The sequence below is a fragment of the Physeter macrocephalus genome, chromosome 16 (genome assembly GCF_002837175.3).
Source record: "Physeter macrocephalus isolate SW-GA chromosome 16, ASM283717v5, whole genome shotgun sequence".
NCBI lineage: Eukaryota > Metazoa > Chordata > Mammalia > Artiodactyla > Physeteridae > Physeter > Physeter macrocephalus.
In genome coordinates, this window is record NC_041229.1 from 70,775,752 (window position 1) to 70,800,998 (window position 25,247).

At 40.8% G+C, this 25,247-nt stretch overlaps 1 protein-coding gene across 5 annotated transcripts in view; it reads left to right on the top strand.

Moving 5' to 3' along the window:
• The first annotated feature begins 13,710 nt into the window (after positions 1–13,710).
• Positions 13,711–25,247, top strand: part of LOC114487977 (transcription factor SOX-6-like) — a 317,754-nt gene continuing 306,217 nt past the window's right edge. Inside the window, exon 1 of one of the 5 annotated variants that reach the window (XR_003683557.2) lies at positions 13,711–14,174. The gene's annotated coding sequence lies outside the window, so the exon portion shown is untranslated. Of the gene's footprint in view, positions 14,175–15,955; positions 16,034–25,247 lie in introns of those variants that run through there. The other 4 variants (XM_028501028.2, XM_028501031.2, XR_003683555.2 and 1 more) reach the window with 4 other exon arrangements.

The window sequence follows — 25,247 nt, forward strand, 5'->3', positions numbered from 1 at the left end:
CATATATAAATGCCTACTATAGGTTACTAAAAATTTAATAAAATTATAAGGACAAGTAATTATCTTCTGTTGCATTTTTCATATCATATTAAACAAAATTTTAATTAAAAATAAATATTTTAATATATTCCAGATTTTTTCTCATTAGATAGTTTTGCTCAGTTTTTGTCATTCAGGTACTCTTACATATTATAACTGTTGCAATATTGTACCTGTCTTCTCTCTTTGTTTCAAAAATATTTTTTCAATTTTGACTAGTTAGAAAATATCAGGAGTAAATTTAGAAAATAACACATCTGGGCAATAGAAGCACTATATTTCTGTTATTTATTAAGCTATATTTATTCTCTGCTGAATAAGAACAGGAAACAACATGGACAATAACCAAAATTAGAATTTATCTAATATCTGTAGTGGATGCCAAATATACAGTTACTGTGCTGAAGGCAGGAGATAAATGCCTCATGAAGAAGTTTATTATTAAGATTTATTTTCACTAAATAAAAATACCCAAACTAATATTTAAAAAATTAAACATTTTTTAAAGTGCCTAGCATGGTGCTTGGTTCAAGAAATAATAATATATCAAAAACAATTAAACATTAAACATCAGTTATATTTTGTAGGTTTTTTGGTAATATAGGCCCATGATTATGACATACAACTTTTAAAATATTCATTTGACATTTTTCAATATATGACTAGATAATACTGTTATTGCCTTGCAGGGTCACATGATTTTTAGTTTTATCACTATATTTTCTCACAATGGTGATGCAGTAGTTAATATAGTTGGTCTTCCCTTGTGTAGACAGCTAACACCTGGCTTACTCAGACTGACACTTTCACATCAATAAGTAAAACTTGGTAGGATAGATTGTCTAATGCACAGATCTTATGCTGTAGTTATAGTGTTAAGAAGTCCTTGTTATTATGAATGTGCATTATGAGTATATTGTACACAGTCCTGGTATGCAAATGTGTAGCATTCAGAGAAGTGAAATAATTCTGTGTTATTATTATCTTTGTAAATTACATCTTAAGAGTTTTTGAGGACTTTATGAAGGCAGTTTTCTATAGTCACAGTCATACAGTATGTGCAGCACAAAGTGTTTTCTTTCACCATTAACAATAACTGAGCCAATGAAAATGCTTTTTAAATATACACCCGGCAAGCAGTTATCTGGCTCTTCGTTCTTACTATCCACAAACCATCTTTTATCGCCTTTTAAGACAGCATATGAAACAGCTTTGTAAACATCTGTTTTTCATTGTTAATTGTCAGGAAAACTGGGGATTTAAAAGCTTCTTTGGAATCCTCTTAATCCTATCAGGAAGAATAAGTTGTATATGTTTATCTTTTCTTCTTTAGATTGTTCCTTTATCATTTGAAAAAAAATACACACATACTACCTTCATTTATTTTCTAAAAATTATTTTTAGGATTATAGTATTTTTATAGCTATTTTGAGGACATTGCTTTGTAGAAATTCATTGAAATTATTAGCAACACAGGTTATACTACACCTAAAAAAGATGCATAATAAATATAGATTTAAATATAGTGTACCTTTTCAAATAATTTTTAGAGTTTTCTTGGGCATATTCCATTTCGAAATGTGCACTGATAGAAAATAGAAGGAAGAGGTATTTGTTAGCCAAAGAACAGATTAATTTAGAGCTTCAAATCTCTTGCCATATTTAGTCTTTATGAAATACATGCTTTAATTTCATAGGCTTTTTCTGTTCTAATAATCAAGCCATTAATGTCAATGGAGTGTTTCTGGCAGTGATATAATAAGAAGGCTTTTGCAATAATACATTGTGTCTTCCTTCTAAATGAAAAGGGGATCTGTTGCAATAACTACTTTAAAAATATTAAAATTCTGCTCTAGTCGTTTTGAATTTATAATGTAAAAGCAAATGCACCTATCTCTTGAGAACAGATAAAGCATCCATAATTTAATAATTAAATAATATGTAATAACTGATAATTTTTGTTACCTATAAACCTAAGTAATAAGAGTATAGAATACTAAGAGAAGTAGCTGATTGTTAATGAAAACTTTTTTTTTCAGAATGTACCCATTTTTAAAACACTTTATAACCTTTATTAAATTGCTATCCTTTCATGCAATTAGAATGCATTGTGGATTTTCCTTTTTTAAAAGGTTTGTACTTTATTAGCTTTTAAACTGGTATAAATTGAAAACTCACTACTCACTATTTATACTTCAGTCTTTGCTTTTCAAACTTGTATTGAAGTGATGTAGAGCTAGGCCTTATCACTGCATATAAAATTAATCAAAATGACATATTGTTGCAGTTTCTATGGCAACCATATCATGATGCTGATGCTCTTAAAAATTTATAAACTATAATCTGAAATATGCTAATTCTAGTGAACATAGTTAACACTTATTTGCTTAATATTCAGTTTAGTACTAAACTTCATCAACTTTGAAAGTAGGTTGATAATATATTGTATATAATTAAAAGAGTTTTTGTATTGAGCTCTTGAGTTTAAATATTTTCTCCAGAAGCCTACTGTTCTAGAACTTTAAGTATGACTAAGTGAAGCTTTTCTCTTATTATTGTCTTAAACAGACATGAATTAACATGAGGATGATCATTGTTGCAGATTCTCAACATTGTTGTCTTTCCCCATCCCCTCACTTAAAAAATAAAACATTCAAACCTAACACAAAACATCTTGATGCAAACTTAAAAATTCAATAAAATCCAATGAGTTAAGTAATACCAAACATCCAGATACTTGGAACACTGACATAGTTTAGCTTTCATTTGTTTGCCTTTAGGTAGATAATATCTTTATCTTATATGTACGATTATGATACATTTTAGAGACATAAAACTTAGCAAGTTATAGAATAATTTTGCATAGCAATTACATTAAAGACCGATTTGAAGTTATAAAGTTTCTTTTAGAACTCATTTAAAACTAAAATGTATAAAATATGTTGTTTGGAATTAGCTTATAACTATAGATTCTGTTTTTAAATAAAGCTTTTTAAGGAGATATCTTTTGATAAGTTAGAAAAGCTTTTAGAAATGTGATAGTTTGTCAGTTAATAAAAATATCTGAGGTAACTTAAATAGTATATGCCAAATAAAATGAACTAACATCATGTGTAATTATCAAATGTACTTACACTGAAAAGAATACTTCTGCTGACATATTTGGTTAAAAAAATTTTCACTATATGTACAATAGACTTTTAATTAATATTTATTGTTAGAAAAGTGCAAAAGATAGATCTTAGTTAATACACTTCTAATTATTTGCTTTGCACATATTAGGCACTCAATACATATTCAAATGTGAATTAAAAATTTGGAAAACAGCAAAAGTCTTCAACATAAGTGTGATATTTAAAAATACACACATGAAGAAATTCTCTATTTAGAAATGTTAAAAATAGCAATCTGGGATTTGGAAGAAAGATTTCTAAGTAACAAATTTTAAAATTATATAATTTAGGCAAATTCAGTTTTTTTAGAACAATGCTAACACATAATAACATATAAAGCATGAAATTTCTAAGGTAGATTATCCAACTTTTAAAGACTAGTAATATTAGTAAATTATTGTTTTATTGTTTGATATTTATAGTGAGCAGTTTTATAGCATTATTTTTGTGTCCTTTGCTTGTCTTTTATTAGGCACTGAAATGGATCTATATGATTTAGCAAATGTTTCTAGTGTGTCTAAATGTGTAATGAATGGAGTGGTAGTCATCTTAGTGAATTGTAAACCTCAGATTTGGGAAGAGGTAAATGTTTCTTTAAACAGAGAGTGGCACACATGAAGGAATGCAAATGCTTTAACAATATTACTTGATGATGAAAAGGTGACATGTTATCTCAGAAGGATGCTATCATGTGGGATACATTGAATTTTAGTGAATAAAGTTTATTTCTGTGGTTGAATCATCCTATCACTTCTCTATGTCATATGATTATTCTTTATCATATTTTTCCTTTCTGTGTTTTTTGTAATTTTCATGCCCACCTATATAATTATCTAGATCACTTTTAGTTTGAAAAATAATTCTATGTATCATTGTAAGAGAAACATTTGGATGACTGATAAAAATTTCACTTTTCATATGGATCTTTTAGTGGCATTAGTTTTGGCAGCCTTAAGCTATAAAACAGTCATACTTAAATAATCTTTTTCATAAAGCATTTCAAAAATATTAGGTATGGCATTTAAAAATATTAGGTCTGATGTATATTTTTGGGGGGAATTGGTAGAGGTTTATAATTTTCTGGTTTCTACCACATTTCTTCTTATGGTGGTTTTATTTCGCTATATTTTGCCATTGATATTCTATTTATAGTAAAATGAAGTGTATATACTGAATAGTGACAACTTCTTGTATGTTGTTAGGATTTGATTTAAAGATCACGGAATTGGTGCCTGACTGCATATGTGCCATGTGTTCCAGTTTCCTAGTCATTGGCCTTTGATCTGATTTTTCTTTGTGAGGTTTCTACCCAGGCTTAGTTTCTAACAGTTACAGTAGACTTCATGTATATATCCCTTCCATTTAAGAGATGAACTGCCAGGATTATGTATCGTAAAACCAAGGTAAAACCCTCTGAGATAAGGCTCGGGGGGCAATTCTTCGATGAGGCTGGCCCACCCCACTGTGACTAAGAAATGAGATGATTTGAAGGCTATTACATACTTAAGGTTTTCATAGTGGATTAAAATAGCATTACTTAGCACAGGTGTTTCTATAATTGGGATTCCCTGGGAAAATTCAGTACTGTGTTCAATAACACTCAGCTTTCCACACGAGTGGAGGAGCGATCCAATGTTAATTTGCTAGGCTGTGGCACGAAACAGCAGAATTGGGTCTGGCTTGGGGGCCTGTTGCTTCTCTTTGAAAACACATTTCCTTTTGTCCATCATTAGCATTAGGTTGCTGTGGTTCTCTTTATAAAACATATTTCTATTATTATTATTATTCTGACCAAACTACTGAAAAGCCCCAGTTGGCGTTAGCAAGGAGTGATTTATAGCCTCATATAGCACAAGACAGTTCCTGAGTGTCCTTTTCGTGGAGATAAACAAAATTCTTCTCCTTTTGTAAAGCGTTACATTTAAACAATGTCTATGCACCCAGGTAGCAGGGAAATTTCCGAGGCATCTTTGGGACACAGTTCACAGAGGAGGATGGACTTGGAGTGGCCTTGCAGACGTCCCTAAGCCTTGGAGGCAGTGTCCAGGCATAACAAAGAACAACCACAAGTTATTTCAGAATTTAGCTAGGGTATTCTTAAGCCTGGTATTATAATGCAAGACGTGAATGCAGGAGGAACGGTTTGCGGAGAAAGGGTTTCAGTAGAGGTACGGGTGGTAAAGTTGAAAATCGCTGATATAAATAATCATTATTATTTTACCGAATCCATTGTTAGACAGTCAGAAGGACTGTTTTCCTGAAAAACGGGCGACTATAGAGCTAAGTGTCTAGCCGTCGCGGCAGGCTGCCAGGTTGCCTGAGCACATCCCTCTCCTGCCTGTAGTTCTATTCCGGAATTCCCCTGCTAGTGACCTCGGGTCTAGCCGCGTCCTTGAGTCCCTTTGTCTCCGGCCCCGAGGGTAGAGAGCAAGCGGGAGAGGCGCACCGGGGAGTACGAAGTCCGAGCTGAGCCGAGGTCGCTGCAAAAGGGAGCTCGGTCCTCACACAGGACCGGAGCTACTGCTATGCCGCTCCGAAGCTGCCTCCACTCCCAACCCCCACCCACCCCGCTACTGCCCTGGGAGTTAGTGCTTGAAGTTCCAGGGCTGCAGCGCCTGCCTCGCAGCTGCAGACTGGCCCGGGGCTTTGTACTTTGCTGGGAGAGTGTTCCTTCGCTCGGTTCCCTGTTACTGGTTTCAGCTAACGGGCAGTTTTAGCCCTTACTCTTCTCAGCCCGGGTCGCGGAGAGCAGGCCTTGCCTTGCTCAGACCGTCCGCTCGAGAGGTGCCCTCCCTTAGCTTCCCTTTAAAGCGGTCCCCGGAGGTCGCCAAGGCTGCGGGGCCGGTGTCATCCGGGTTGGTCTCGACCTCCGCGAGCCGGGCGCAGTCTTCTGCTCGACCTCTAGGTGGCGACTTAGGCACGTAAACAAAGCTAGGCCAAGCCGGATGGTTGGCACCCTCGCGGTTCATCCACGTATCATCCTAGTTTTCCCGCTGCTCTCAAGCGGGCTCAATTGACTGTTAAAGGGACTTGAGTTTAGATGAGGAGTTCGGCCAGAATGGCAGAATGTGTATGTGTCAGTGTGTGTGTCTGTAGGTGTGTGCGAACGCGCGCGCGGAGGCGGCGGGAGGTGGTGATAGAGCGGGAACTCTCCAAGGAACCCATTTGAGACGCCGAGGTTCTCCCCCGCATCACCTGAGCCCTCAGGCCAGGCGACCCGGCGGGCTAGGTCTTCCGGACTGCTCTGCAGCCCGAGATACCGCGACCAGTGTGCAACCAGCAGAGGGACAGAGGGTCTGGTGGCTGCCGCCAGCGGTAAAAGATTTTCTAATCTCGTTTCAATGACACCCACGATTTATGAGTGGAGAGACCTGGAAAATAAAGCCCTATGTGCTGTGTCCTTCTCCAGGGTGCATTCCGGCTGACCCGAATGGAAGAGTTCCCAGCCGGTGGGGAAGAGAGACACACAGACAGCAAAAGAATAAACGTGCTACAGTCACATAATCTTACCTCCGGGACGAAAGGACACGGTTCCTAGAACTGAGATTTCCATAGCCAGTGTGCATCCCAGCTGTTTCTCCCGTAGGCTCTTTCCTGCCTAATACAGCCTTATGACTAACTTGGACAAGGCTTGAGCTGCCCCCCTCCTTTTTTCCTCCCTTTTTTCTTTCCAGACATTCCCTAAACTCAAACCAGGGCAAATCCAGAAGTCGGTACAGTACAGAGCTTCCATTCAATCATGGGGGGAAAAATCCCGTTTACAGTTTCTTTTAGGCAGATGGAAGAAGTAGATGATTACGGGACTTGGAAGGGTGCATGGGGATGGCATGGGGTGTTGGTGGCAGGGAAGCGCGATTTCTCTTAGGTCCTGGTGCTGCAGGTAGGTTCCCAGATTCCAGCTGCTCTCAAGTCGAGCTTCGGTGGCCGGTGAGAGTGGAGGGAGATCCTCGTCTAATTAGAGAGGAGTGGAGGAGGGTGGAGTGGCAGAAAAACTGACCCTGGACATGCTCCACGGACACATTGTCTTGGTTCGTGTTTGTGCCCGCTCTATGCTGCTGCCTTTGGGAGCCTTTTCAGCAGAGTAGTACGCCCGAGGCTTTTTCTCCCCTTCTTTTTTTCCCCTTCTAAAATGTGTTTAAAGATAAGTGAATATCCTTCTAAAACAAGTTAAAATCTTTCTCTGACTTTCCATTTGAGATGTCAAAAGGATTAAATAAATGGAACTTTATTTGACCGGGGAGTTTAGCCAGAGACTTAACGACATCTCGGGTCTTTGGCCTTATTCTAATTCCATGGTGGTAATTACCCTTCGTTTCTTTAAGTGCAATAGATTTATTGCCTTAGAGACTATGCACAGTTTGATTGAATTATTCATTTTTTTTCTTTGGTGTAGACTGCATCTGGGGACTCTGATGTGACGTGTAGATTTTTTTTTCAGGAACAAAGGGAATGTGGAAATGAAAGAGAGAGGGAGAGAGAGGCTGGCAGATGTAATGAGACGCGGTGAAGGTGTACGCAGACTGGCACTCCCACTCCTCCCTTCTGCTCTCACTGCAGCCCTGGGTAACTCGCAGGCTAACACAAACAGCTTTTCTCCCGCAGCCTGCCCTCTGTCACTGTAAGTACATCAGCCTTCTCTTATCAGCATGCAGATTCCAGCCACGCACTCCCCTAGACTCGGCTTTGCACCTTAGACAGCAGAAGAACATTTAAAAATTAACTTTCCTAAGCCAGGAAAGACATGTCTGTAAAACTTATTTCTTATTTATCTTTATTTTTCTTTGAAAAAAGTTCATGCATTTTTACCACTTTTCCCCACCTCCTTGGTGGTGGTGCTGCAGCTGCTACTGTCGCTACCGCTGTGGTCTTCCCAACAGGATGACGCGCAGATTCAAATGAAATTTAACGTTGTTCTCTGTCCATTTAAAGTCCAGGGACAATGCCTGGTCCTTTTGCAAAATGACATCTTAAAGAACGCAGGGCATTATTCACAGTTTGTTTTTTGCTTTTGCTGTTGAAACACGAGTTCCGACCTCTTTGAGGCAGAGTCCCAAGGGCACTGTTATTTGGGAGTTCGGGTTATTTGGTTACACCAAACTTAAATGAAGTGCGATGGGCTGCTGGAGCGTTGGTGTGTTTGTTATTCCTGTTTAAGGAAATCAATCGCTAAAACTTTTCTCCGGGACGTAATTAAAGTTTTCAACTTTTTCCTTTTTGGCTTTTTATACTCTTTCACTTATTCTTCGTTTCAGTAAAAGTTCTCATTCCCTGTGTTTCTGAGGTAAAAACATTTATATTTGTACTTTATACAGTACCTATAAAGCCCTTCCTGAAAGAAGTTAGAGACCTTAAGATGAAGTCATGTAGATCTGAATTGTCCTCCCGGCTGGTGTAAGGAGACTTTCAAGGCGAGAATACGAGGTTTTAACAGTCGTTATGATTTTTGCGTGGGTGCTTTAAATATTAACTTCTCGAGCAGAATTCATTGCGTTGCCCTTCCCAAGTTCAGGGGGACCTTTCTCCAGGAACCGAGCGCGCCTTTCCTTTGCCGGTTCGCGCCTCTTCTCTGGAGGTGCGAAGCCAAACTTAGCAAAGGCGAGTTGCCTTTGCCGGTTGTCGTACGCAGGGACACCCGGACAGCACGGAGGCAGCAACAGCTGAGAGCAGGTAAGTCTGCTCCCACCGGCTCGCCCCTCCTTCCCTCCCTGGTTCCCTGTGCTAGGCGCCCGGGGTTCTTGCGCCGCGCGGGGCTCCGAACCCCAGGGAAAGTGAGCCCTAGTGTGCCGGGATCTGGCAACGGTGCCTGGGTGTCCTCCGCTCCTTTCCGGACTTCCTGGAGCCCGAAGGCCAGGGCAGACCAGGTGGAGAGCCCGGCGCTTCAACACGCTGCAGCGCTCTCTGCCTTGCCCTCTGCTCTGTACTGCTGCGCCTGTGGCTTGAAAGGAAACCCTTAGGGCTCACCCCCGCCCCCAAGGGCCACGTGTCAACCCAGGCATAGCCTGAAGTGCGGCACCGAGACCCCAAACTTTAGTTTCTTTCCTTTAGGGATTAACGTTGTGATTGGCTCGGGGTTCCGCCTTATCAATCTACTTTCGTGTCAGTTTACTAGACAAAATCTAAAGAGGATTCCTGCCGCTCCTTCTCCGAAGGTCCATCGCGGCCCACTATGAGGGCCTTGGACGCTGGAGATCTTGATAATGTCGCTTTTTTTTTTTTTTTTTTTGCCTTCCGCCAGCGGCCTGCACCTGGTCGGCGGGGTCAGTGTTTACCCCCAGGTTTCCGAGTGCTGGGTGATTTAAAGAGACGGATGTGCTGGTACTTGCAAAGCCAAACGTATTGCAGCAACTTTGAGGAACCCAAGTCGCGCCCCAGCGTTTCCGTCCTGGATGTTTCACCTCCCTCGGTGGCTCTACCCTGAGGATTCAAGCTTTGGGACTTAAATTACCCCCTCTTCTCTCTGCCCTAACTCTGCAGGCATTTAGGACAGCTCATTCGATTTTGACCTCTTTAGGCTTTTGAGAGATTTTTTGCCCCCTGTGGTTGAGTTCCAGGGCCAGTGAGAGGCTCTGGAACAGAGCGCTGGGCCAGGCCATACTCATTCACAAAAACAAAATAAAACAAAAACAAAATCAAAACCCGGAAAAGATTTGACCCTTGTCTAGGATAGAAACACGGGTCTGGGTTTGCCTGTTGGGCCTCTGAGGTCAAGGGGTGCTCCTGGGAGTTCTGGGAGCCAGGTCTGAAGGAGCTGGCAGGAAAAGTGCCAGGCATTCTTTTCACTGGACTCTAGGTTCTGGCCTCTCGAGGCAGGTTTTCCAGTCGTGAAAGTCTCTGTGGGTGAAAGGGACACAAGATTTCTGGTTAGGGACTAGCTCTCCTCTCAGCCAACAGTCATCAAGTCATTTTAACTTGCAGTCTTCAAGCTTCCAATCCTCAAGCATCATCTTTCCTGTTGGGGTAGAAGCACAGGGCTATTCCTTCTACCCCAGTAATCCAAGATGCTCATCCTCGCCCTTACTTCTATCCTTTCCCTTCTCTTGTCTGGAGTTCATATGAAACCAAACATGGAGTGTACTTTAAGAAGCCAATATATGACTAACAGACATCTCAGCTTGTTCCATCTTCTGGGCTTGCTTACTCTCTCCATTTTCATCAAAGTTAGTGGAACAAAGATGAGGCTTTCTCCCCCATATCTTTTATCACTTAATCTGTGGGAGGTCTTCCTTGAATTGGCAACTTTAGATTGCCATTAATTTTCTGATTTTTCTAGCCATAATTCCTGACTCCTTTCTCCTGGTCCATATCTTCTTTCACAGATTCCCTGTTTATGAAATGCCTCAACGTGCCCATCTCATATCAGTTTCTACATAGCAAGGACCTCACCTCCACAGATCTCTGCAGGTTTATGCTGATCATGTCAGAATCTCTCTCCTAACTTTTAATCTTGATGTAATTTGGACTCTCCACTGACCTCAGTTTCTCAAATCTATTTCTTTGGGCCTGGTTTATGGCAGGCTAACCTCACCTCGTGCACATTGGCCGCTAGTTAGCTCTGTGTCTGCTGCTGTCAAAGCTAGTGTTCTCATCTGACTCTTTTACTCTGCATCTCTATCTACTACCTGACATCACGATTATTCTCTCCCCTCCCAGTCCCCCAGGTTTTTTGCACTGAGATAAAATTCCAGGTCTCTGCTCCTTTAGGCCACTCTATACCCTTCAAATCTTTTATCTACCCTACACATGCATCAAAGAGAATTTTTAATTTGTGTACGTTTTTTTGGGGGGGGGTTAAACATAATTTTCTATATCTGACTTACATGTTTTTGCAAAATGCTATTCTGGGTGACTGAAACTCTTTTCATCTTCTACAACTTCCCAGGCACCCATCTTGAAATTGTTTCTCCAAATCTTTTCCTCTACAAAGTTGAGGTAATACACATATATCACCCACCCAATTCTTTGTAACACAAACTTATCCCTATAATAAATGTGGAACTATTTAATTTGTTGTTGTAAAGGTATAATCATTTTTTCTTTGGTAGTTTGTACATATCTTGTTATTCATAATAATTTTAAGCCATAAACTCCATTATCTACGTGGCCTCCAGAATATTGCCACCTACATATGTTAAGATGTATATCATCTTAATAACTCCTATATCAGTTGCTTTTTCTTTTTTCTTTCAATTGCTCCTCCTCCATCTTTTAAAATAAGTTCCTCTTCCCCTGTTTACTGAGATCCTATTAACCCGTGTGTTTTCATTATCTGTTTCCTGCATCTCTTCCTTTACTCTCTTTTGATTACTTCTCTTTTTCATTTTTCTTCATCCTTCTTATTATTCACCCTAATATTCACCCTTCTTTCCTTCTTCTTGGTCTGCTTCAGCCCCTGTTCTTCCCCTTCTCTGTACCTGCCAGGACTCACTTCTGTGGTCCAGTTCTGTATCTCAGTACTTCTTAACATTCAGCCCATTCGTCCTGTCACATAACTTTTTCAACGCACAGACTACCATCCCTACATTTCCGCTCCCACTTTCTTTCCTCCTTTTCTCCAGTTCGCTCCTTTCTTTCTCCCCAGTTGTCTACCTTTTCCCCAGTTCGGTTTGCCTTCTTCTAGACTCCTCCATCCAACAGCCCCAGCCCTAACAGCACTCCTTGGGTCCTTTATTCCTCAGCTTATTTCTCTCCACCTAATACTTGTCACCATTCCCCTCTGACCTCAACTCTCCCTTTTCTTTGTCGTCTTCCATTTCTCTCCTATTAGTCGCTTCACTCTCTCTTCTCAGGCGCTTTCTCCAATTCCAACCTCCGCTCTTGCCGGTCTCTGCCCTCTCTCTCTCCGGCTCTCTCTCCTTTGCCTCCCGCTCTCCCCTCCTTCTTCTTCCCCCGGCCCCCCCTCCCTTCCTCCCAGCTTCCCTGCCTGGCTCGCTGCCTCCCTCGCCTCTTGTCTCATCTTGCCTGTGTTGTCTGGGAGGGGAGCCCTGCCTCCTCTCCCTCGCTCAGATCAATGCCCTGGCCACTCACTTTCTGATGTTGCACGACGGGAAATGCTTTGAATACTTACGACATGGCCGCTCACACTGATTGCCAAGATTGACAGCACTAACCATCGCCTTCACTTGTTTCAAGGGGGAAGCCCCTAGTCACCCCGCTCTGCGCGCACCTCCCGGCACCCCGGCGGCAAACTTCTGCCGGTCAGCGTTCCCCCCCGCCCGGGGCGGGACACCCCCGCCGACTTGAGTTAACGGGCTGCGCCGGCCGCGGCGCTGGGGGGCTTTGCTCTCTTGCTCCCCGGGCTGTGCTAATTGACCCAGCAACGACTCCCCTTCCTTAATTTTTTTAATTTGTATCTTTCCCTTTTTTCTTTAATGCCATTTACTCCCGCGGCGCAGCGCACAAGGAACCCTCCCGTGCGGTACCATCCTGGAGCCCGCCCAGGTAACCGGGACGGAGCGAGCGATCTAGAGAGCGAGGGAGGCAGAGCGAGAGCGCGCGGCCCATTTGTGAGCTACCTGTTGGGGAGCAGGAGAGGGCAGGGGCAGGAACCCCGGGCCCGGCTGCCGGCCCCCAGCGCCTTCCGCTCCTGCCCTTCCGGGCAGCTTCAGGGTTAGTTTCACCGAGCCGGGACTGAGGGATTGGGGTAGTACAAGAACTGAGCGCGCGGAGCCCGGCGAGGGCGCGGGTTGCCGGGAGCCACGGCTGCCCAGCCGGGGCGGGTTTCCGTACTTGGCTGGGGAGGGGAGAGGGGGGAGGAGGAGCGGGAGGAGGGCGCTGAGTGGGGCCGACGCAGAAAGGGGGGGGAGAGTAGCGACTGAGAAAGGGGCCCGAGCGTCAGCCGCTCGCTGGTGGACGCGCGTATCCCCAGGATGCGTCCCCCTCTCGGAGAGTTGTGCCTTGTTCCGGAGGCGGTGACAGATCTGCGTGGCGGGTTTCTGGTTTTCTTGCCACCCCCCTGTCCCCAAAATCCACTCGGAGAAAACACATGTTGTAGCCGTAGATAACTGTGCGTGGGACAGTAAGGCAAAAAGGGCAGGAGAGAAAGACAACGCAACCTTTGACAACAGAAAGCTGTTATCGCCATCCTAAGTATTCGTCCGGAAATCTGTCCGCCCTCTCAGCCCACCTATTCCTCCTCCTCCGTCTCCCCGTATAGATATTCTAATCTATGTAACTGGGAATGATAAGAAAAAGAAGTCAGGTGGCTTAGAGAATGAATTCTCAAGTCTCCATGAAGTTTGAGGTAGGTATTTCATTGAAGTTTGAGCCAAGTGTGTGATGGAGGAAGCTCGTATGCCTGCGTGTGTAGTGTTCTGTGTCTCTCTCTCTCTCTCTCTCTGTCTCTCCTTCTCTCTCTCTCTCTCTCTCTCTCTCTCTCTCTCTCTCTCTCTCTCTCTCTCTCTCTCGTGTTAAGTATATGCGTGTGTGCTCTGTGAGGGCTCAGATGGGACCGCTGGGTGGAAAGGCCCTTTGTGCCCACAAGAGGGCAGCATCCTGAGGGCTTTGTGAGCGCTGTATCTCTCGTTATCGCTGCAAGCTTGGGTCTGGAGAAAGTTATACCGAAACTTTCAAACTGATATCACATCTTATTTCGTGATATTAAAAAAGAAAGACAAAAAGAAAGAAAGAAGGAAAAAACAGAGAAGTGACGAAAGAAGAGAGAGAAAAAAGAAAAGCAGGCAGCCAGCCTACCCGGGGAGAGTCCTAGTCACACCAAGACGAGGGGGAGGGCTGTTTTAATTGTGGGTTTGGCCGACTGACGACTGGAGTGCCCTCCTCGGCAGTCTTAGTTGTAGCCGGAGGTCATGTAAATCGACCTTAAAAGAATGCATAAGCCATAAATTAAAATAAACCCTCACCCAAGGGCTGATCCATAAGTAGACAATATCCAACCTGGACAAAACGAGCTTCCCTTACGAGCCGACCTAAACCGCATACCCCCAAAGAATAGAGACTAAATGCAAAGTAAGTTTCCCAGCGAATATTTTGTTTTCTTGAAAAGTGTTGGGTTGATTCGCCGTGTGACTGACTGCGATGCCGCAGTTTTCCGGAGTGCTTCAGTGTTAGCCAGGTTCGGGGTGCGGGAGGTCGGGAGGACCTGCTGGGTTTCTGAGCTTCCTAACGCTACCCCCACCCCACCCCCATTTTGGTTTGGAAACTTTGGCTATTTGTGGGGTTGACGCTGGCCGAGGGCGGTTAAGAGTCGAGGATCTCCGCCGCACTCTCCGCCCGGGTGAAGTTTACCGGGAGGAGCTCATAAAGAAAACCCGGGTAGCTAGAAAAGCCGTCTGCTGCCTCCTCCCACCCGCACTCCAACACCGCTCCGCCGCAACTTTCCCGGGACCCTGCGCGAGTTGCCTCCAGTTCCCTGCGCTCTCTCCTTTCTTCCCCCACCCCGCATTTTTGGACGTGACTTTTTATGATCTTTTTAGGAATAAGCAAACTGAACTCCAAGACAATCCGAAACCCAAGCGCTAATCCGTGGCCCTCTTTCCCCGGACTCTCGGGCGGTGGTGCCGGGCCGGCGGGTGTGTGTGTGAGGGCCCGCCCAGCCCTTCCCGGAGCGGGCTCGGCCTCGGAGTCCTCGCGGCAGACGCACAGCCGCCCGCACGTTTCTTCCGCTCTCCGCGTCCCTGAGCCCTGCCGGCGGCCCCAGTCTCTCTCCGCGCCCTGCCGGGGCCCCGCCGCCCGTTGTCCTCCCCGCAGACCGGCAGAGATCCGCCGCTCTGGGGCTCGGCCCAGGCCCAGGGGCGGTGCTGCCACCCGCCCGGGGCCCAGCCCGAGCCTGACGGCTCCCAGAGGGAGCTGCTTTCTTCTCTCTTAAAGGGCCGGTCAGAAAAGGGAAGGGGCTTGTGCAAAGGTTGCCGGGGTTGCTCGGGCACCAAGAGAGGGGCTGCGGAGGACAGATTAGCTCCGTTTCCCGGGCTGTTTCCCGGGCGCTCCGCGGAGCTTTAAGATAAAAAGAGAATCGGTGTGTTTGGAACAGATAAAAGGTAGTTGTTGCTGGCGTGCTTTGAGTTGTTTTTTTTTTTTAATTTTTTTAAAGCTCTCTTAGGCTGACCAAGTTTGAAAACGTTTGATTGTATGAATGGCCAGATACCAGATATTGAATGCTGCCCCTATTTGGGGACTAAAAATAAGTCTTCGACTTTGCTGGCGGGGCTGGGATGTTAGAGAGATGGGCTGTCCCCGGCTCCTTCTGTGTGTGTGACCTCCTCTGAGGGCCAAGCTTGAAGTTTCGGTCTCGAGATGGCCCACAGCCGTTGCTGCGGCAAACTGGCCTGGGCTCCGGACCTCCCGTCGCACTGTCAATGGGGCGCTCGATGACGTCCATGTCCGGGGAGCTTGACCCCGGCGCGCACTCTTGCGGCTGGGCTTTTGGCCCTGGCCGGGCGGCCCAGCCAACAGCCCAGTGGAGTCGAGATGTGAGAGTGCTCCCTCTCCCTGCCTCCCTAGGGTCTCCTCCCTTCTGCCCTGTTTAGTCACATGCCCAGGTTTCTCCCCGGGTCCCGAGGAGAACAGACACAGCCCCGCCCAGTCTATTTCTAGGAGGTGGGTTTGGTGAATAAAAAGGTCAAGTGGTCGGGTCCGAGAACTGATCCATGGCGAGGGGGGACAGGATGGACACCTGGCAAGGACCGCCCCGCCTGTCCCCCCGCCGCCCCCGTCCGCCCGCTCACGACTAGCCTCCCCAGGCCACATTCTTGCGCTAAGTGCTTGAGTCTATGGGAAAAGCAATCCCGAACCGGCCAAGAGCCGGCGAAGCTGATCCCACGATGGCATTTTGTTTTGAACAGTTGCTGGGGTTGACGTTTCCTCATAAGGTAAGGTGTCACTGGACAGTCGGCTGCCCAAATGCCACATGTATAATTAGCCTGCGCACTCAGCACCTCGTCCCAAAGGCCCATAGGCACGGGCTTGGCGGACCTGGTCCACTCAGCACCGTTCCAGGCTACAGGATTCTTGAGGGAGGGCCGAACCAGCCAGGACAGCCTTTGGGAGGCCCTGGCAAGAGGGAAGACTGTGACAATGTAGCCTTGTCTTTGATTTTTCTCTTTTTTTTTCCCCTTTCTCTTCCTGTTTGTCCTCTCTTTATTTTTCAGTTGAGGGTGGACTACTGGTTAGATGGGCAAACCGGACACCAGAGGCAGGGTGCAGACTGAATGAGGAAAGGGGATGCAGAGTAAATCTGGCAGTATACTACTCTCCACACCCTGCCCATGGGGGAGGGCTGCTAGTGCCCTTCTGTCTGCACTAACCCAGTAGGACTAGCCCAGACTTGGCATTGTATCCTGGCTGGGGTAGGGGTTTCAGCTTCTAGTTGACCTGTTCACCTGTCTCTGTGCTCCCTCGCACACCCACCCCAGAGGTCTCAGCAAATTACTGTCTGTGCCCTGACTGCAGCTTCTGTTTTCCCCCTCCAGGCCTAGCCACTTGGGGCTGCTCGTGTTCACTGTGGGGCGAACCTGGAAATATCTGCTGTCTTTCCCTGTCTTACTCTTGCTCAGCCTGGGGTTTTTAGGAGCAGTGCCTTATCCTCTCTGTCTGTACCCAGATTGGTGCTTGAGTTTCCTACCTAGCTTCCCAGACCCCAGCTTCAGGTCAGTTTTAGCCTGCACTCCCTGGCAGAGACCAGATTTCTGCAGTCATGAACATGACCTTCCCTCTGTCACCCTGTGCAGTCACCATGGAATTCAATACTCAGCATTAGGCACTTTCATCAGTCTCCCTTCTTCCCTGTTTCTAGGCCACTCAGATATTCCTGATACCTACTAGAAGATTCTCTTTATTTTAAAACAAACAAACAAGCAAACATCTTAAACCTTCCACAAATTTAGTGGGATAGGATTAGCTTGTCTATGGCAGCAAGAATGTACCTTTCTGATGCAAGGTGGGGACACGGTTTATTTAGTTGCATTTGCTTTTTATTGAATCAGTGAAATATTTCCTCTTATTATAGTAGGGGAAAAGTTATGACTGAATTTTTTTTTTTTACTGTACCAGACCATAAATATATTATCTATATATATTTGAGTATATCTTCCTGAATACACATATGTGAGTGCATGGGCAGTAGGCCAAATGACATGTAAATTTTTTTCTCCTACATTTTTGAAATCCTCATAAATCAAGAGAGATTGTCCCTTTCTAAGACAAGAACAACAACCACCAACCAAAAAAAGAAAATACTTTAGACTCTGAAAGCAAGTAAGTGTGTACTACACATATTAGATCTAGTTTATGACCAAAGGCAGTAAGTAACCAGGATCCAGACAAGTGCTAGGTCATTAATTCCTTAGGCAAGCTAATATCTTCTGTTGCTTCTCTCATGTACCACCAACACCTCCTTTTTCCTCTGCTCTCCCACCATATTCCTTTATTTATAGTGGCAAAACTAAATAGTCTTTGTTTATTGTTTATCATATTTATTGTTGCTCTTAATTTTTAGTTTGGAAGTAATAAGAAGGAACTTTCTCTTGGTATATATGTATTTTTTAAAATGCAAAAAACATTTACAAGTTTATAATTATGGACCATGATACAAACTCCTATAATAGTATATTGTGTAAGTACAGTGCTCAACATTATACTATAAAGGAAGATAAATGTAAAAAAAATTAATTAATAAAGCAGTATCAATATCTGTACCTTAAGTTGGTTCTATAATGGAATCAGTAACTGAATATCTAGAAGAAATGACATTCAGTAGGAATATTGTCTGCTGAACATTTTTCAATAGTAGTAGAAAGCAACAGATATTTCTCTTAGTAAGGGAAAAGCACATATTTAAAATATGTTAACGTATCTAGCAAATCTTTCTCTTATAAGGCTTTAAGATATATTACTTTAAATACATAAATGATAAATTTTGGTGGCATTATTGAGATTTTATGTCTGTTTCTATTTGACTTCTTTTAGGAATTATTGGGTTATTGGTCATTGATGAAATTTTTACACATATCCATCTTATATTAAGGAAACTTGTGATGTTTTAAATAATCCTCTTTCAATTAGTACACTAGGTACTGGAATAAATGAATTTTAACAAAGTTTAATATACACTGGCTTTAACCCTTACTTTTAATATTTTTTATACTTTTCAATATTGTTAGGTTATATATCTCTAAGTTTGGAAGCATTCTCTTGTTAGTGAGATAATTCATATATACCTTTTCACTATTTACAAACAGCATTCTATAAAAGTATAGTAGAGTACAACTAAAATTTTGGTTGATCTAAGAGCTATTTGTTTAAATATAGTTTAGGGGTGCATATATATCAGTTGGTGTTTTTGAAGTCAAGTGAAACATTCCATCAAGCTAATGTGCCTGAGAGTACCATATCAGGCACAGACAGGTACTAGAAATGATAAAACACAGATAACATTCAGCAAGATGATTTGCAGATGGGATGTATTATCTGCTGTCATGAGGTTAGATGGGTCATATTTCGGTTTTTTAAAAAAGTTAATCTAGGTTATTTCAGAATTATCAAGTTATGTGGGTACATGAGATTTAATGAGAACAGATTTTATTATAAAAACTTGCTAAAAAAACAAACAAATATTCATTGCTTTTTAGAGCAGAAAATGGACTCTCTCTGCATTTGCATTGCTTCTTGTTTAAGAAAGATAACTCTGCCCTATTATTTTTTTCCTAACAAGAAAAATAATATATTGAACATTTTATGTCTTTATCCTAACTCCACATTTTCTACTGATTATGCTCTGACTATCAACATACTCAAGTAAAACAAAAACAAAAACAAACTGGCACTCTGGTATACTCTATGAAAAGCAGTTTTTATTAGCAGTAAGCACATTTTAAATGTATAGCATATCATTTTCGCTTGAGGTTCTTCAACTGTGATCTGAAAATAATTGTTTTGGTAAGAGTTATATCAGAAACTTTCATCATTCTCTTATTATATATTCATTATTCATTTATAGGAAGAGTGTTTTTATTTTCCTTGTTCTGTGGAAGAGGGTAAAAGCTTTTCAGCTAATTGTTTTGTTTAGACATTTAGTCAAACTGGAAATAATTTTAAATTTGTGTTGTGGATTTTGATAGAGCTTTTCAGCTTTAAATATCCATTGTCATAATTTGGGTGAAAATATCAATTGAGAGTGTAGGTGGAGGTTGTAAGATGGATTATCATTTAAATCTACTATGGACTCTCTCACCTCTGAAAAAGGGTGCTGGTCTGTTTTTCCTCAAATCTGTGATCGTCTCAAAAAAGGGACCTTGAAACCCTAAAACCTCAGAGAAGCAGTTATCGATTCAGTGCTTAACTGCAAATCCTTTATATTGTTGCTCAAAATATCTAACTTTACACTAATATTAGCCATTCTTTTTATAGTGACACCATGCTTAGTAAAAAACTTCTAAGCACTGAGGTCAGGTGTTGAGATTGGATTCTAGTTTATTTTTTATGAATCAGATAAAGATTTCTGTGCATGAGACCATATGTGAAGATGAGAGAACAAGAACATTTCCATATCAAAGGCAATATATCTGAGGCTGCATGGTAATTAAAATGCAGTGGTTTGGACTCTGTGCACTAGCACTTAAGCAGAGCATTGCCGGGACCTTGTGCATCATGCAGGCGGTTGCCTCTTGCATACTTCTTGAAATACACTTATAATTTTGTACAAACATTTATGCCAGTCCACACTTTTCTGTGGATAATTTGTATTTCATCCAAACCATTCAAAGTAGAAGTTATTTTTTGAGCTACCCCCTCATTATGGCTTTTGTGCATCAACTATTTTTATTCTAGTTGTTTGTATTTCCTTTTACCAGAATGATGGCTTGTTTATATTCAGAATCTCTTCTTGCTCCTCTAAGACCCCTTATATATCACTCGTATTTTACTATTCACTCAAAAAAACTTTCATCTTTAGTAAAGATGTGAATTATTTTGAGGTTAATTGTAGATGCTATAATCTATTGTAAACTAATAAACTACATAAAAAAATCAACTGCCCAGCTATTTCTATTTTATAATGCTAGTATATTTAGTAATCCTCACTATTTTGCACAGTACATAATATTGGAAAAAAATTCCTTTTCAAAATGTTTAAAAATTCTGAAATGTTCTTCTTTACCTTTTAATGGCATGAAAATGCATAGTGGCATTCTCTTTCATACTACTTCAAGTGAAAAACAATTATTTAAAACTATAGAAATCTTTATGTTTATCTAAAGGGTTATCTCTTTGTATTTATAGGGAGACATTTGAGTTTATTTATAAAGAACTGGGTTAGCATCATAGCCTGTAGTTATTTGGGGATAGGATAGTGAAATAAAAAAACCTAACAATTGGTAGTCCAATGTTGTGTATATTTTAGAAAATTTGCATCTTTGGTAATTAACTTGAATTCGCTGTTCTGCAATTTTCTAGATTTTCTGTTTCCGTATTTGCTCTCTTTCTATGCATGTGGTAAGGAATTCACTAGTATATTTTATTTACTAAGCTCCCCTAGTCTATAAAGCTTTTAAAAGATTTTTCTGGATTGAAGCACCATGTATGAAGAAGCCTAATATGATATTATGAAATCCTTTAAGAGTTTTTGTGTTTAAACTATTTTGGATCAAAATTACTTAAGTATATTGATTTGATGCTTTTCAATGATGACATGTATAAATAAGCATAATAAATATAAGGTAATTCAAAGTTCTTTATGTGATGTGCATGTTAGCATCTATGCAAACATTCTGTATTCTCTCATTTCAAGTTCTCCCATGATCTCTTTCTTCTCTGAAAATTTCACAAGAAAAATCTTTAGATGATCTATTATCCCTGCTATCTTCAATAATTTGTTGTTTCTAGTCATCTTAAAGAGACGAATTGAATTGTCTATCTTTAATGTATCCATTCAAATGCAAAAAGGGACTTCAGTGCTATTTGTGATTTTGACTTCACTGAGCACAATTTTTTTGCTTCTTTGAAAAGTAATTCTTTAAAATTAGACAAAGAAAGTTAAAGATGCTTTACGTTCCACGACTACACAAGCACAATATGTGGAAAAACGAAAATGCAACAGATTTTTAAAAATTAACTTTTATTGGAGTATAGTTGATTTACAATGTTGTGTTAGTTCCTGCTGAACAGCAAAGTGAATCAGTTATACATATACATACATCCACTCTTTTTTAGATTCTATTCCCTTGTAGTTACTACAGAGTATTGAGTAGAGTTCCCTGTGCTATATAGTAGATTCTTATTAGTTGTCTATTTTATATATAGTAGTGCACAAATTGGGAGATTGGGGTTGACATATACACAGATTTTTTTTTTCAATGACAAGCATAGATTTTAAATGGGACTCATTCCGAGGCATGGTTGCAAATATTTCCTTTTATGTTTTACAAACAGATCATTGGGTAACGTGATTGAGCACTTGCTAAGTTCTAGGTATCCTGAAGGGCATTTTTGAAGTCACAAGTTTTTTACTTTTTAAGGACTTTCTCTTCTATTGAAGATTTTTAATATTTGATAGGTGGGAAATTTAGGCACGGTTGTCATGGTGCTAAGCAGGTAATTGGTAGAAGTGGAGAAAAATGCTCCTAACTAGGAGAGAATAGTTCATTGTTCTCTCTTGGGAAAGAGTATCAAAGGGCAGGAATGTTAGTATTTTCTCAGAAATAATCTCCAGCTATCTCCATGGGCATTGAACCTTCTATGTAGGAGAACTCAGCCACCCCATCTGCCCCCAATATACGCATGGTGTAATCTCTAACCTTCCGTTTCTTCAACTCTAAAATGAGAGTAATAATATCTACATCATAAGGTTATTGTGAGGATTAAATGAGGTAAATAAATGTAAAGCACTAAGCTCAATAGTTAATATATGTTATCTATTACTGTTGAAGGGGTATTGTACTTAGAATTACACAGAGCTGGCTTCCCATTTCAGCTTTACTACGTACTTGTGTAATCTTTGGCAAGTTATATAATCGATTTCTTTTCCTCTTATATGAAATATTCACAGCAATACATGCTCCTTTCTTTCTTTCCTAGAAAGAAGAATTATTTAGTAGTCTCTCAGACTTGGGGTAGAGTAGTGACCAGATGCAGAGTTTGGATGTCCAGCTCTCAAATTTGAGAATATTCCAGTTCTAAGGGCTAGAAGAGATTTTGAAAGATCATTTCATCTGACATCCTCCCTCCTCCAGGGGTGTATTTCTCCATTCTAATTAGTTAAGAAGCTCTCTTTTTTGGAAAAGCCAGCAAAGAAGGAGATTTTATAATCTTTGGTTATGTGTTTCAGTGATGAACACTGGGAAGTTCTGAATGTCAAATATATACATCTGAACCTGCTTTCTTTTGCTTTGATTTTAAGAAAAAAATGGACGCATATTCTTCATTTGAATGACACACCTACATGTGAAAAAACCAAAATTAAACTTGCAATTTTTATTTCTTGAATCTTTTCTTTGAAGTCTTATTTCCTAAATTAGTTGAGCGACCTTAGAAAAGTTATGCAACCTCTTTAAGTCTCAATTTCCTAATTTTTAAAATGGGGATTGTGATAGAATTTATCAGATAGGGTTGTTGGGAAGATTAAGTTTGAAGATCATTTATATAGAAGTGCCTAGAACAGTTCTAGGCAACTGTGTTAGGATTAATTCACAATAGTTGTAAGTAATCAGTAGTAGAACTGTAGCATGAAAAGGGGCCTTAATTCTCATGTGTTTTATAGAGCTCAGTTTTCAAAGTGCTTTCATATTCATTGCCTCATTCAATAAAAGGTATACAGGGTAGATAACCTTACCAGTCATACTGTCTAACTTCCTACTTGATAGGAATAACTGTTTCAATTGGGTTTTGCTTCAGGATATTATTCACTATAAACAAAGCTTGCGTGTCATAAATTAGGGCTGACATTTTTGGCCTTCTTTATTCCCCCAATCTCTTTTATACAATGTCAGTGCTCATTTATTTTATCTTCGTACTTATTTCCAGAGCCAAACCAACGCTGCTTTTCCATATACTGAATGTAGATGAATAATACATTGTTGATCAGAAGCATTAAATGTCAGATTATATATGTCTTTAATTTAAAAATTAGGAAATGATTTAATTATAAATAATAAGTATGGCTAGTTTGAAAGACAACACTTTTTCAAAATACAGGTTTTATGAGGGAGGATTAATAAAAGGACCCTTGACAGTGAAAAGGTGAGAACCACTTGCTTACATAATTTCAAAGATGAAAATGCATGATTGATCCTAGTGAGGAGGTATGAATATAGGTAATTCTATGTGGTGTGCTAGTTGCTATAATGGAGATATGTATAAGAGCAGAAGTACCTATGTCAAGGAAAGCTTCTAGTAGGAGATGGCCTTTGGGCTGTGTCATAAAGGTTAATTAGGTTATTTGAAGTAACATCCTGAAGAGCATTGGACACGAGGGAAACATTTGATGGTATTATTGACTATTTTGTAAGTCTGATAGCAAAATGTCTCATATTTGTGTCTTTGTGATCCTAGAAAGGCCATGTCTATCATGAATGTGAAGTGGCCATAGGCCAGCAGCTTAACCTCTGCACTTCTCTTTCTTAGCTCAGTTTTGTGGTCAGGGACATTGTGAGTATATTTTAAGGTACAGAGAAGTTTTCCAAATTATTGCTTTCCTTCAAATATGTAACTAAGTATGAAAATTAAAATAAATGGCTTATTAATATATGAACTGATGATCTGGACCATGAATTAATGAAATCTTGTATCTTGCACTGTAAAAAACTTTTTGTTTTTCAGTTGGCAAGCATGGTCTTAGAGAAAGGGAGATATCTGGAAATTTTTAGATCTGGGTGTTATTTCTGAGTTTTCCAACTATAAAGTTGGCATATTCCATAACTTCTTTGTCATTGAGGGATAATGTGAAAAGAAATTAATCCTCAGAGTGATTCAAATTTTGGGGAAGAAATACAAATTATTATTATATAATGATGATGATGAACATTAGCAGTAGTAGAAGTAGTAGTAGCAGCAGCAACCCCTCTCTATTCTTGATAATTTCAAATAGGGATGCTAGATGCACCCTTTATAGTTTTGTAATCTGGGATCTCATGTTTTCTAATAACTTTCTGAATGCCTTTTCTCTGAGCTACAGGCCTTCTATTGTTCTGTTTTTGGTTTGGAAGTTTTCTGGTGTTTAATAACTTGTTTCTCCAAATTAAATACACCTACTGAGATTTTGCAGCTTATATGACTTTGTGACATAATCACTTTCTGAAAAGGGCTTTGTGGTAACATAGGCTGGAGAAGTTATGGCCCTCTTCTCCAATGATCTTAACCTACTGTTTTCCTTACCACTGCTTTGGTATGCTGTAGACTGGAAGTGTTGATAATGCCATGAAAAATATGATGAAATTTCTCCATTAAAAAAGAAAGGCTCTGAAGCTGAGTAAAAAAGAGGAAAAAAGATGTGAAAATTCTATAAAACAGTTTAAAAACATCCCCTTAGTCAGATTAAATTAGTTATGATGCTTTAAAGAACATTTTCCTTTACAACTTTCAGTTGAGTTCTTTAATAAGAAACAAAAGCCCAAGCAAAAAGAAAATAAAAACTGAAATAATATAGCAACTGAACAAAGTTTAACAAACTTGGAACACAGCATATTAGTTAACTGAGTCTCAGGAACATTTTTTACGCTTGAGTTTGAAGATCCAAATACATACTGGAGGAAAATTGGCCTATTTTAAAATTTCTTTTCTTTTTACACTTGCTTCCATTTAGTCAACTTCTGAATTTTGAGTTTACAAGCAAAATATAAGATGACGCTAGCAGTGGCCTTGAATTTGGTTGTCTTTTTTAAAGAATTGAAGTGTAGTTGATTTACAGTGCTGTGCCAATCTCTGCTGTACAGCAAAGTGACTCAGTAATACACATATAGACATTTTTAAAAAAATATTCTTTTGCATTATGGTTTATCCCAGAAGACTGGATATAGTGTATTTTAAAATTTCTTAACTGTAGTCTTTTCCCACTGTAAAGATGCATATTGAAAATAGATACATTGAGGTTTAAAA